The sequence below is a fragment of the Vicia villosa genome, unplaced genomic scaffold, assembly GCF_029867415.1.
Source record: "Vicia villosa cultivar HV-30 ecotype Madison, WI unplaced genomic scaffold, Vvil1.0 ctg.003089F_1_1, whole genome shotgun sequence".
In the NCBI taxonomy this organism is placed as follows: Eukaryota; Viridiplantae; Streptophyta; class Magnoliopsida; order Fabales; family Fabaceae; genus Vicia; species Vicia villosa.
This window is the reverse complement of record NW_026706110.1, coordinates 36,694-48,551: the sequence shown is the minus strand read 5'-3', so window position 1 is coordinate 48,551 and position 11,858 is coordinate 36,694. Positions and strand designations below refer to the sequence as shown.

General features: G+C 38.9%; 1 long non-coding RNA gene across 2 annotated transcripts; it reads right to left on the bottom strand.

Moving 5' to 3' along the window:
• Nucleotides 1–367: 367 nt before the first annotated feature.
• LOC131640385 (uncharacterized) lies at nt 368–2,265 on the bottom strand. 2 transcript variants are annotated; one of them, XR_009295243.1, is made up of 4 exons: nt 1,991–2,265; nt 981–1,048; nt 784–871; nt 368–623 (listed from the first exon to the last, which is right to left on the bottom strand). It is a non-coding gene; the product is annotated as an uncharacterized LOC131640385 (long non-coding RNA). The 2 variants fall into 2 exon arrangements; XR_009295242.1 differs by having other exon boundaries at nt 784–1,048.
• Nucleotides 2,266–11,858: the final 9,593 nt, after the last annotated feature.

Here is an 11,858-nt window from a genome sequence, read left to right as displayed (position 1 = left end):
TCAGCTACTGGCGCTTGTCATACAAGTTGATATGGATTAGAAGATTGGATTGAAGTCAAGGTTTCTTTGAGAAGTGAAGTCGAATTTGGATCCATTAATACTTTGAATTCAAATTTGTGTTTACATTTGTCAAATGAATCAAAGTTCTCAAACGTATAAGACTAGAAGATAAAGTGGAAGGAATTCGGAATAGTTGCAAAGGCTTTATTACTTGAAGAAAAGTTCAACATCCGATTCAAGCTCATTCAAGTATTATCCATGTTTCATTCACTCTTCATGTCATTGAGATCTAGAGGTAAAATCAGAAGAAACATCGTTGAGATGCCCACAAAGTCAAGAGATAAATTCAAGGATTCAAAGTCATTCATAAAGGAAAATTTACAAGATTACAAAAATTGTCCCAAGGTTCTCATCCATTACAAAAGTTCAGAAGATCCAAATGTCTATACATTCATCCAATTTCAATTACACATTACACCTTTCAAATACAAAATTGTTCTAAAGTCTTGATTCTATCTCTTGTTCCATCTTGTAAACCTTTTCCTCAAAGCTCCAAGCCGTACCCCATTCCACACAAACCTTCATAATGCTACACGAAACGCAACCGAAGCCAAATCTCAATCCTGCAACATTCAAACCATATCACACAACTATCTTCATTCAAAACAGTTTTGCAAACTAAACCAAAACAGTCTCATTTCGTATCATTTTCAAACTAATTCATCCTAACTTCTAACCAAAAAATAGCATTTCAAAATCAGCCCCTGCATACATATTACTTACCACCAACTTGCAGCCATTTCTTCACTTGTTAAAAGCAACCTGCATAACCACTTTCCCAAACAGAATCACAACAGTTCAGCATCAAATCCTGCACACACTCATAACACAAATATAACCAATTCAGATCCATACTAAAAGAAATAAAGAATAAAAAGACAAGTTATGTGACAGTCATGAAAAACCAAACAGCTCCATACTGCAAAACCTATTGCTTTGACCAAGTGATTCTTGTTTCTAAACCGTGTGCCATCCCGACTTAAGGTACCTGTCATCCACATAAAAGAGACACATTCAGCTCGCATCCATCTCAAGTCAAGTTCACGTATTTCATGGTCAGTCAAAAAACATATCAAAACCTGCCAGTTAACTCACATTTAACCTACACACATTCAGCCATAACAAAATTCAACTAACTGTCAGCCTTACTCTTCACACCCAACTTCTAACTGTTAATTTCCTAACTGTCCAAACTTCTAACTAACTGTAACTAACTTCCAATCTCCACACTCCTAACAGGGTTCTAACCAACCATAACTACCTTCATGAGTAACACATAACAGAAATTCAAACCTCTACTAACCGCCTTGTAACCAACTTCAAACTAACTTTCCTAACAGTTTGTTACAAACTCAACCAATTCACTAACTGAATCAATAACTAACAAATAACAGAAAAAACCTACTCAATCTTCACCCTCCATCTCCCAACCGATTCTCTCTAATCCAAAGGCCCTCAATCATCCTCGCTCTCTAACTGAATCTCAGAACCTCCATCTCTATATAACTGATCCACCACCTTCAATCACAAGTTACACGCTCATTTCTACCCTTCACCATCACCATCACAGATCCACTCTCATCTTCAACCTCTCTCTCTTTCTGAACCTTCATCATTCATCTTCTTCACTATCCATCAACCACCTTCAATCGTTCAACAAATCTTCATTCATCACTCTACACAGAAAATCAACAAAGAACCTTCAATCTTCAACCTCTCACCAATCATCTTCAACCATCATCCCTCAGCTCTCACGCCACACGACTACGAGCTCACATTCTCCCAAACCTCACTCACTCTCACGCAATAATTCAACAACAACAGAAGAAACCGCGCACGGAATAGAAGATAGAAGAAGAAGAACAAATCAAAAAGAGAAGAAGAGATTAAGTCGTAACAGAAATGAGAAAAAGAGAACATAATGGCTAACCTGTAACAATTTCGCTCGATTCGTCTCCAACAGCATCATCATCATCGAATCATCGCTTGAATCGCCTTTGTACCACCTTCAACACACATCGGAGACGAGATTGAGACGAGAGCCTGAGAATTGAATCGAAGAGGCGGAGAGCGGTTTCTGAGTTCATCGGAGAAGTGGAGATCATTCCGCCGCCGTTCGCGAATGAGAGCGAGGAAGAAGATACGTTGAGAATTCCAATCGCCACACTCAGTAATCCCTAATCCCCAATTCTCTATTGCAATCCTTTTTCTTTTCTTTTTTTTTATTAATTGTTAATTTCTGTTGTAATAAAAACCTGATAAAAAATAAATATAATAAAAACTTGATCTGATAGTGAACATTCTGCATGGGCCACGTGAAACCGCTATTTCCACCCCCCAGACAAGGCCCAAATGCACCATTAGCAAAGATCTAGTTCCTTACAGCTTTTTACTAACACACTCCCCATTAGACAGATTTTTACTTTTATTTGAAATTGTTTCTTCTCTGAATTTCTGTTTGGAAAATCATTTTCTTATGCAATAAAAAATAAATAAAAATAGATTTTAAGTAGGATTGTGTGTGTACATAATTGTAGTTTTTTTGCATATTTTTAGATTTTATTTTGCTATTTTTAATAAATCCTTTCTTCATATATGTTCATCCTCCTTCACGTTTCGATAGATTTTGTAAAGCAATTTCGTTTAGTACCTTAGGACTAGAATTTAATTACCAATTTTTGTATGATTTCTGTAGACTAACCCATGATGTTGTGTATAAAAAATGAATTCCTAATTCTTTGTTTTGATTGGTATTTGGTTAGTGTTGTTTGACTCGATTAACATGCGTTTCTAATAGATGCTTGTGACGTTTGTGCTCTCAAATTGAAATGCATTCACGCAATAATGTTGATTCCTTTTTGTACATATAATTAGGGATGTTTAGAGGTCCTAAGACCTGGAATTGAAAATTTTAGATCATGCTTTCCTATTTTACTTGATTTTTCTTTCTTACATGTAAATAACTTGTTTTTGGTTGACGATTGCACCGTAACTTGTACAAATGACCCGTAATTTTGTGTGAAACTTCTTGGCATGACTTTGTGGTTGTTTAGGCATCTAGTATAGGCTATTTGCTACTGACTTGTACCATTTGATTGCATGTTTCTAACTTCATTCACAATTTGAAACCGCTTAGCTAGTATTAACCTAGTGTTGTCTAGTTTTGGTTAGAGTTTTGTATTGCTTCATGCTAATTGACTAATATAGAGTAACATAGGATATTAGAACTAGATGATTGAGTTTGATACTGACTTGAGGCCTAGCTCATTGTGTTTACTTGCTTTTGTTTTGATTAATTGATGTTTGCCCGCTAATTGGTAAGTAATGATGCATGCGATACTTTGGTAACTTCTTGTGGATATTTTTGTGTGATACCGTGGTGCTTTTGTATTTGATTTGGGACATTCAATCCCTTGTTTTGCTACTGACTTGGGGCTTTCCTCTCTTGTTTCCGTGCTTAGCCTCTCATTTCTTGCTTTGATGTTGCTTATTCCTTACTATTGCTTGTCATGTTCCCGTAGACTCTTCCTTCTTTGTTAAGGGGAATTGAGATAGGATAGTTATCCTCGACCTTAGGGCCATTTGTAGATTAGAATAACATAGATTAGAATGTTAGATCTAGTTCCCTTTTGCATTCTTTTTCTTTTCAACTCTTTAAAACATTAATAAACGGAAGATGCGAATCACATTAAGAAAGTGATAGAGAAATGAGTGGGATTCATTCCCTAATCTATTTCTCAATCACTTAGTGACATAGAAGCGAGTGGGATCCATTCCCTAATCTGTTTCTCGGTCACTACTTAATGGGAGAGAAACGAGTGGGATTCATTCCCTAATCTGTTTCTCAAACATTAATTAATGGGAGAGAAATGAGTGAGATTCATTCTCTAATCTGTTTCTCAAACATTACATAATGGGATGGAAGTGAGTGGGATTCATTCCCTAATCTGCTTCTCGATCATTATACATTTTATGTGATTCGAATTGTGAAGTAAACTCCCCTTAAAAAATACACAACCAAAAACACTTCAAAACACCTAACAATGGTTCAGACTAAAACAAAGTAGAGAAAGTGGTGAGTGGCCCGGTATTGGGTACTGTTCATCACTCATCTATCCTAAAAGACACAAACCAATCATTCCTTTTTCTTTTGCCTCGTAGGCACCTAAGGGCAATGTCATTTCCGTTCGTACGCATCGTAGGTGTTCCCTTATGCAAGAACGTGAACGTTGACTCCGCCCAATTAAAAAACACAAAAACAAACAGAAAATCTTTAGCCGAGCTACGGTAACTCTGATTCCTGAAAAGGATACGTAGGCAGCGGGGTAGGGCCCGTGCGAGTACAATTCTTTATTTTCCCTACATTTTGCATTCATTTCGCATTTAGACATAGACATGATATACACCCTTTAGATAGAAACAAACGTAGGTGGATACCATCGAGTACGATGGGCGTGAGGGGTGCTAACACCTTCCCCTTGCGTAACCGACTCCCGTACCTTGATTCTCTGGTCGCAAGACCCTGTTCCTTCCTTTGTTAGGTTTCCTGATATTCCTTTCCCTTATGGGATAAATATATTGGTGGCGACTCTGTTCATTTTTCGCGAGCGTGCGACAGCTGGCGACTCTGCTGGGGAGGTTGCTAGACCTGTTGCTGGTCCATCCTTAGTGAGTCGATCCTAGCCCGCGTTTGTTTGTTTATTTACTGGGTGTTTATTTGTTTTTATGTCTATACCTTGTATATATGTTTGCATGTTTACTTTTCTGCTTGCATATCATGTTTATTTCTGTTTGCACATCATGCATATGGATTATATTCTGTGTTCCTTGGGGTCTTCTGTTCTGTTTTGCAGGTTGGGTGGGATGTTTTATGAGGTAAAAGGCCCAATACCCAGGCCAGAGTGACACATAGGATACCTAGGATAGAGTGGATAGTCATGACGCCAACAGAATGTCAGGTTCTGTTGATTGCGATCATGAGACCCACGACCAGTCGAGGTTCAAATGAGATACCGTTGTTGGCATGTATTTGCGACAATGATGGTGTTTCAGGAGAACTGATAACGCTGGAAGCCATTGACCTACCTTGACCTAGACTACACCTGTGAGTGGGGTGGGATATACATGACAGGTACCGTTGGTGACTATTCTGTTCTGTTGGTGACTATTTGTTTTCCTGGTATTCAAAAAGGTGTCGGACCTTTGATCCTGTGACATTTGACCTGTATCAGTTATTCAGAGGATTGTACAGTGGTTACTAAGATTATATTGACCGTTGATCCCATGCTTTTGCATTGCATAACATCATTGCTTTGTCCACTCCATTTATGAAAGATCCTAAAGTCTATTTCCAAAAAAAAGAGAAAAGAAAAGAAAAGAAAAGATATGTAAAAGAAAAGGAAATAGAGAAGCAAAAAAGAAAAGAAAAGATATTCTATACAAAAAAAAAAAAGAGAAGCTTTGATTCCAAAAAAAGAAAAATGAAAGTGTGTGAAAAGACTTTAGGATCTCTCATAAATGAAACATGCATTCATACTATCAAGCATTTCATGGTTCTTTCAAAGACTTATGGGACCCTTTCTCTTCAAATTTCCAGATCAACAACAAATTTGACTTCCCACCGCCGCGACTCCGAAGTCAACTATGGAACAACTCCGTGAGGAAATGGACGAGATGAGGGAACAAATGGGTCATCTTATGTTGGAGATGCAAGATTTGGTCCATAATCAGGATGCACTAAAAGAAGAGAATAGTCAGTTGAAGACTCAATTGAGCTTGGTCATGGAAGTTCTGAAGACGGTATTAAGGAAGGAAGGGGATGTTGTTCCTACTACTGCAACGGAAGTTGTTGATCCCTTCTCTTCAGTAGGATCCCTTCCCACTCATGGAATACCTCAGGAAGTTCCTTCTCAACTCCATGTGCCATTACCTCCATGCCAATTTGTTCTTCAAGGGGGCCAAATGTGTGGAAAAAAGCCTAAGATACCTCAGAGAATTCTCAATCCTATCCCGATGCCTTACGCTCAGTTACTTCCCCGTTTGCTGGAGCTTCAGTTGGTTGAGCTACGAGAATTGGCTACGCCTGAAAAGCTTCCCCCCAACTTTGATGCCAATGCTCGATGTGAGTTCCATTCTGGGGCGCCTGGTCATGATGTTGAGCATTGTAGGGCACTGAAACATCAAGTTCAAGATCTCATTGATTCAAAAGTGATTTTGTTCACCCCTGAGGGTATGTTTGTTCAAGGAAATGGGGTTCCAATTGCGGTGGAAGAAAAGGTTGATTCATACTTCTATGTCAGATCTACTTCAAATCAGAAGCATAATGCACCATCTTGGGTTCCAGGTTTCCCACCTCATCAGTCTCCATTTGTTTCACAGCCAGGTCAAAAGAGGAAGACACCTGAACAGAATGGGTACTGGAATCATTGCCATCAGCAGGGTCCACAAATGCCAAGGAGACCACCAAGAAGAATTGACCCAATTCCTATGACCTATAGTCAGCTGCTTTCTCATTTGCTCAAGGATTCTTTGGTCCAACTAAGGGAGTTTAAGCCCCCTCCAACACCAATTCCTCAAGGATATGACTTAAATGCAAGGTGTGAGTACCATTCTGGGACATCTGGACATTCAACTGAGGATTGTAGTATTTTGAAACACAAAGTCCAAGATCTCATTGACTCCAAAGTAATATCATTCACTCCAAATGGCCTGCGCATAAAACGAAGAGTTCACGCATAAGTGAATGCCCGTATTCCAGAAAGTATCAAAAAAAAAAAAAAAAAAAAAGAAGAATAAGCCCAAATGGAGTCAAGGCTCCTCAACATTGGCAATCATCACTTCATTTCCGTATTCTCACTTCAGTATTCCCTATTTTGGTTGAAAACTACTTCCTTGTCTGAGTTGGTTGGTATGATAATAATAAAAGCACCACAAATTCTCGAGCAACTTTGTCAGAATCTCTTTCAAGTAGTAATCAAGAATGTTTTGTAGAAACATCTCTCATTCTCAAGGTTCTTATGCTCAGTTGTATCCGTGGAGGTTGGTGTTTCAGTTGGTGTTTGATCTCTTTGCAACAAATAGCTTCTCTAAGTTTGGTGACTACACAAGGTTCCTCCATGTTTAATGGTAAATACTTCTTCAATGAATATGCTTGGGGCTCCCGCACGAGGGATAAGCAAGACGCACTCTTATCTTGAGCATTGCATCACTCGCATTGCTCGAATCCCTAAAGCATTACAAATTCTTGGGTGACTTCGTCAGAATCTTCTTCCATGTGGTAATCAAGAGTATTCTACACAATGCTCCTGATTCTCAAGGTCTTCTTCACCACAAGTTCTCAGTTTGATGACCATGCAAGGTTCCTCCACTTTCGATAATGGATACTTCTACAACATCTATGCTTGGGGCTCCCGCACGAGGGATAAGCAAGACCTACTCTTATCTTGAGCATTGTCTCACTCGCATTGCTCGAATCCCTAAAGTAAAAGAAAAAAGAAAAAGCTTACGACTCATGGGTGGCTTCGTTGGAGTTCTCTCTTGAAGTAATCCGAAGTGGTTGGAAGGAAATGATGAAAGTATTCGAGATCAGCAAGTCCAGACGGAGACGAGTCTCCTCAACAACGACACTCATTTAGTTTCTTACTGCATTCTCATTGTAATTTTTCATTTGTGTGTTTAAGCATCAATAGCATGTAAAAACTTGTTAATTTCTGAATGAAAATCATAATACATTGTTTATGTTTGTCTTGAAGTAATCCGTTCGTTATCACTCGTAAAATGTTTTGGCATTACGATACCAACTTTATTAATTGCTCGCTTATGCAAAAAGCTGAGGGAGAATGATGAAAAATAAAAAATGCAAAATCTCTAATCGTGTGTTTTCGAATAAAACCCTACTGAGGATGTACAGGCATTGTTTCAAATCCCCAAACACTGGAGATATAAGGGAGATAGACCCTCGTCAACCCCTTTGAGCCTTGAAGTAGGAGTTTCTTTTTCTAATCATAAAAAAAAAAAACCCTTATTTTAACCCTGGGGCAGGGTAGTGTCCATTTAACTCGATCGAGTGTTCAAAACTCACCAAAAGGTGCATCTAAGGATACAACAATGGTTATCCTTCAAAAGGTTGAGGAATTTCAAAACCGCAATGATTATCCTTATTCTATCAAGAGGTCAGGAGATGACGACACAACGATGGTTATCCTTCATCAATCAAAAAACGAGGCAGTCACAATCACCTCCCACAAATCGAGAGCAACGCAAGATCACACGACTTGTTCAAAAGTGAATAAAAAAAAGAAAGCCCGCTAAGTCAAAAACTTGAAATAAGTGACTTAGGCAAAAGTTAGGGCATCCCGCTGGACTCCAAAATAAAATTCAAGAGAATTTGTCCAGGCAAAAGTTAGGGAAAGCAGAAGCGAAAAATAAGGATTACAAAATAAAAATCCTTATCAAAAGAACAAAGTCGTGTGATCAGACACCAAAAATGCAAGATGAAGTGACTGCCATGTCCAAAAAACCTCATTGATTCCTCAACCATTCCAAATTCCTTGTGAGGAACGAACACTCATGTCGAGTTAATTGAACCTAGGAATGGAGAACATCATGAAGGGGGTGGGTACCAAATAATTTCGAGCCTAAAAATCCTTTGTTTTTTAAAAAAACCGTGAACCTGGCCAAGTTACAACCCTCAAAAGTCCTAATTGAAGTAGGGTTATTTTGAAAGCACACTCCCAAGAGATAGCGTTTAACTGACTCCCAATGAAGCGAGACTCATATCCATGCTGGTATCGTACGTTTGCTTTATCTTCCATATGCAAAAAATCGAGGTTGTGTCAACTAGTGATCCATTCACAAGAGGTCGCAACCTCATTTCAATAAAAGAGTTTAAAACTTCAAGGCTAACATACACTTTGCATTAGAATCATCATTCTTAGAATTAACATTCTTTTGCATACAAATATGTGCTTAACATCAAGGAAATTTTCAAGAATGAGAATCAGTGAGCAACTTGATCATATCAAAGTACAAGAGACTTGAGAACTCCGAGGAGTAAAAGCTAATCATTCCAAATGCTGACCATCAAGGGGAAGGTTCTCTAAAGAACTCTGTTGGGCATGAATAGTTGATGCTTTCCCTGATTACCTTGAAGGGAAGAGTTTGAAGACTCCGTTGAGCGTGGTAGAGTTGTTTCCATGTTTGTTTGACTTCAAAACAACGAAGGCTTGAGGATTCTAATAAGATGTACCCAATCTGGGGCAATCATGTCGATAAATCTCTTCAAGCTTTGATCAATCTGGGGCAATCATGTCGATAAATCTCTTCAAGCTTTGATCAATCTGGGGCAATCAAGTCGAGGAATCTCTCTTGAGTTCAACCAATCTGGAGCAGTTACGTCGAGATTCGGCAAATCTCTCCAAGGATCCACAGGGGCAATTTCCTTCATGGGTCATGAAACTTGGGGCACGATCTTCTGATCTTTATTGTCCTCTCCCTAATCATAGGAGTTTATTTCTCCTAGAATCTTGGTCTCTCCCCAAGCATGGAGTCTATTTCCCCCAAGAGTTTGTTCCATTCCTCGAGCATAGGAGTTTATTTCTCCTAGGAGTCGTCCTACTTCCTTAACCAAGGCTCCTTATCTAGATTTCTCATCCCCAACATGGTGAATCAAGGGAATCTCCTTAAGCTGAAAATCCTCCAAGCAGTGGCACATGGTGAAAAGTCAGAATTTTTCTTCAAGTCAAAGAAGGTGCATCCTACAAATCAAATTCCAATATCTATTGGCACCTCCACGTGGTCCTTAACACTAAGGGGATTCTCCCTGGTGTTTACATCACTAATGCCTTTATTTGGCATTCTGCATATAGTATTCATTGCATATAACATTGCATCCTCAAAAAGCGTAGCATATCCGTAAAGTCGGATCATTACGCTATAGAAAAAGTGAAACATGCATACAAAGCATAAGCCAGATAATGCAAATCATCCCCCAATCAAGACGAAGATACTTCCCCACGTAAAAAGTTGTCTTTACAAACTCTAATTGATATCTGCTACTCCATTACAAATCTCCTCCACCCACGGTGCCGATACTTAGTTTTCTCAATCCCCAGCCTAAGTGTTTCCAATAATCTCCTTGTGGATCGTAGGTCTGTCAACCTTATCCTCATCTTTTTCAATTCTTGTGGATCGTAGGTCTGTCAACCTTATCCTCATCTTTTTCAATTCTCGTGGATCGTAGGTCTGTCAACCTTATCCTCATCTTTTTCAATTCTCGTGGATCGTAGGTCTGTCAACCTTATCCTCATCTTTTTCAATTCTTGTGGATCGTAGGTCTGTCAACCTTATCCTCGTCTTTTTCAATTCTTGTGGATCGTAGGTCTGTCAACCTTATCCTCATCTTTTTCAATTCTCGTGGATCGTAGGTCTGTCAACCTTATCCTCATCTTTTTCAATTCTCGTGGATCGTAGGTCTGTCAACCTTATCCTCGTCTTTTTCAATTCTCGTGGATCGTAGGTCTGTCAACCTTATCCTCATCTTTTTCAATTCTTGTGGATCGTAGGTCTGTCAACCTTATCCTCATCTTTTTCAATTCTCGTGGATCGTAGGTCTGTCAACCTTATCCTCGTCTTTTTCAATTCTTGTGGATCGTAGGTCTGTCAACCTTATCCTCATCTTTTTCAATTCTTGTGGATCGTAGGTCTGTCGACCTTATCCTCGTCTTTTTCAATTCTCGTGGATCGTAGGTCTGTCAACCTTATCCTCGTCTTTTTCGTTTCTTGTGGATCGTAGGTCTGTCAACCTTATCCTCGTCTTTTTCGTTTCCTGTGGATCGTAGGTCCGTTGACCTTATCCTCGTCTTTTTTCATTCTTGTGGATCGTAGGTCCGTTGACCTTATCCTCGTCTTTTTTTCATTTCTTTTGGATCGTAGGTCCGTTGACCTTATCCTCATCTTTTCCATTTCCTGTGGATCGTAGGTCCGTTGACCTTATCCTCATCTTTTTCATTTCCTGTGGATCGTAGGTCCGTTGACCTTATCCTCATCTTTTTTCATTTCTGAGTCAGTAGATCCTATCATTCCGTCGGACCCATACTTTTCAATCACAGTTTCATACAACAATCATTTCCATTGAGAACCTTGTATTGGCACCTTGGCTACGTTACAAGTTATCCCCATTCAATCCATTACTCACCATAAATTCTTCCATCAGAAAAAAAACAAATTTCTCTTTCCCCAGCAGATATCAAAACAAAAACAAAAATAAGGATAACACTTACACCATCTTTTCAGGACAAATTTCAGGTCTTGATATTTAATCTTCTTCTACCTCGAATGTTCGAAAGGCTAACGCCAACCTCACCTTCAGGTTTAAGATGATTAAATAGGGGCAGCTGTCATACCCCAAATTTGTCCTACCCTTTAATTTCTAACTGGTTTAGGCTTCTCATTTCATCTGCATACATCACTCAGGTCATAATCCATACCCATGCATGCATATCATTGGTATCAATCAAAGACTAGCAAGAAAGAACTTTTATGGCAAGGAATTTCCTACCAAATGTGAGGATCTGAGGTGTGATTATGTGGCTTTGCTTTCATTGAAGTCTTTCTGGATTAGGGTTTTCTCATTCTCAACTCAAGGCATTTGGTCATGAACTTCATTAAACTCAGGGCTTCTCAAGAGATCAAGTATTTAGGTGGTTCATCAAGGATTCAAATAAATTTGCTTGAAATTAATACTTTGATTCTTTCTCAAACAAATAAAGTCGTGAAGCTGCTTCTCGAATAAAGGAATT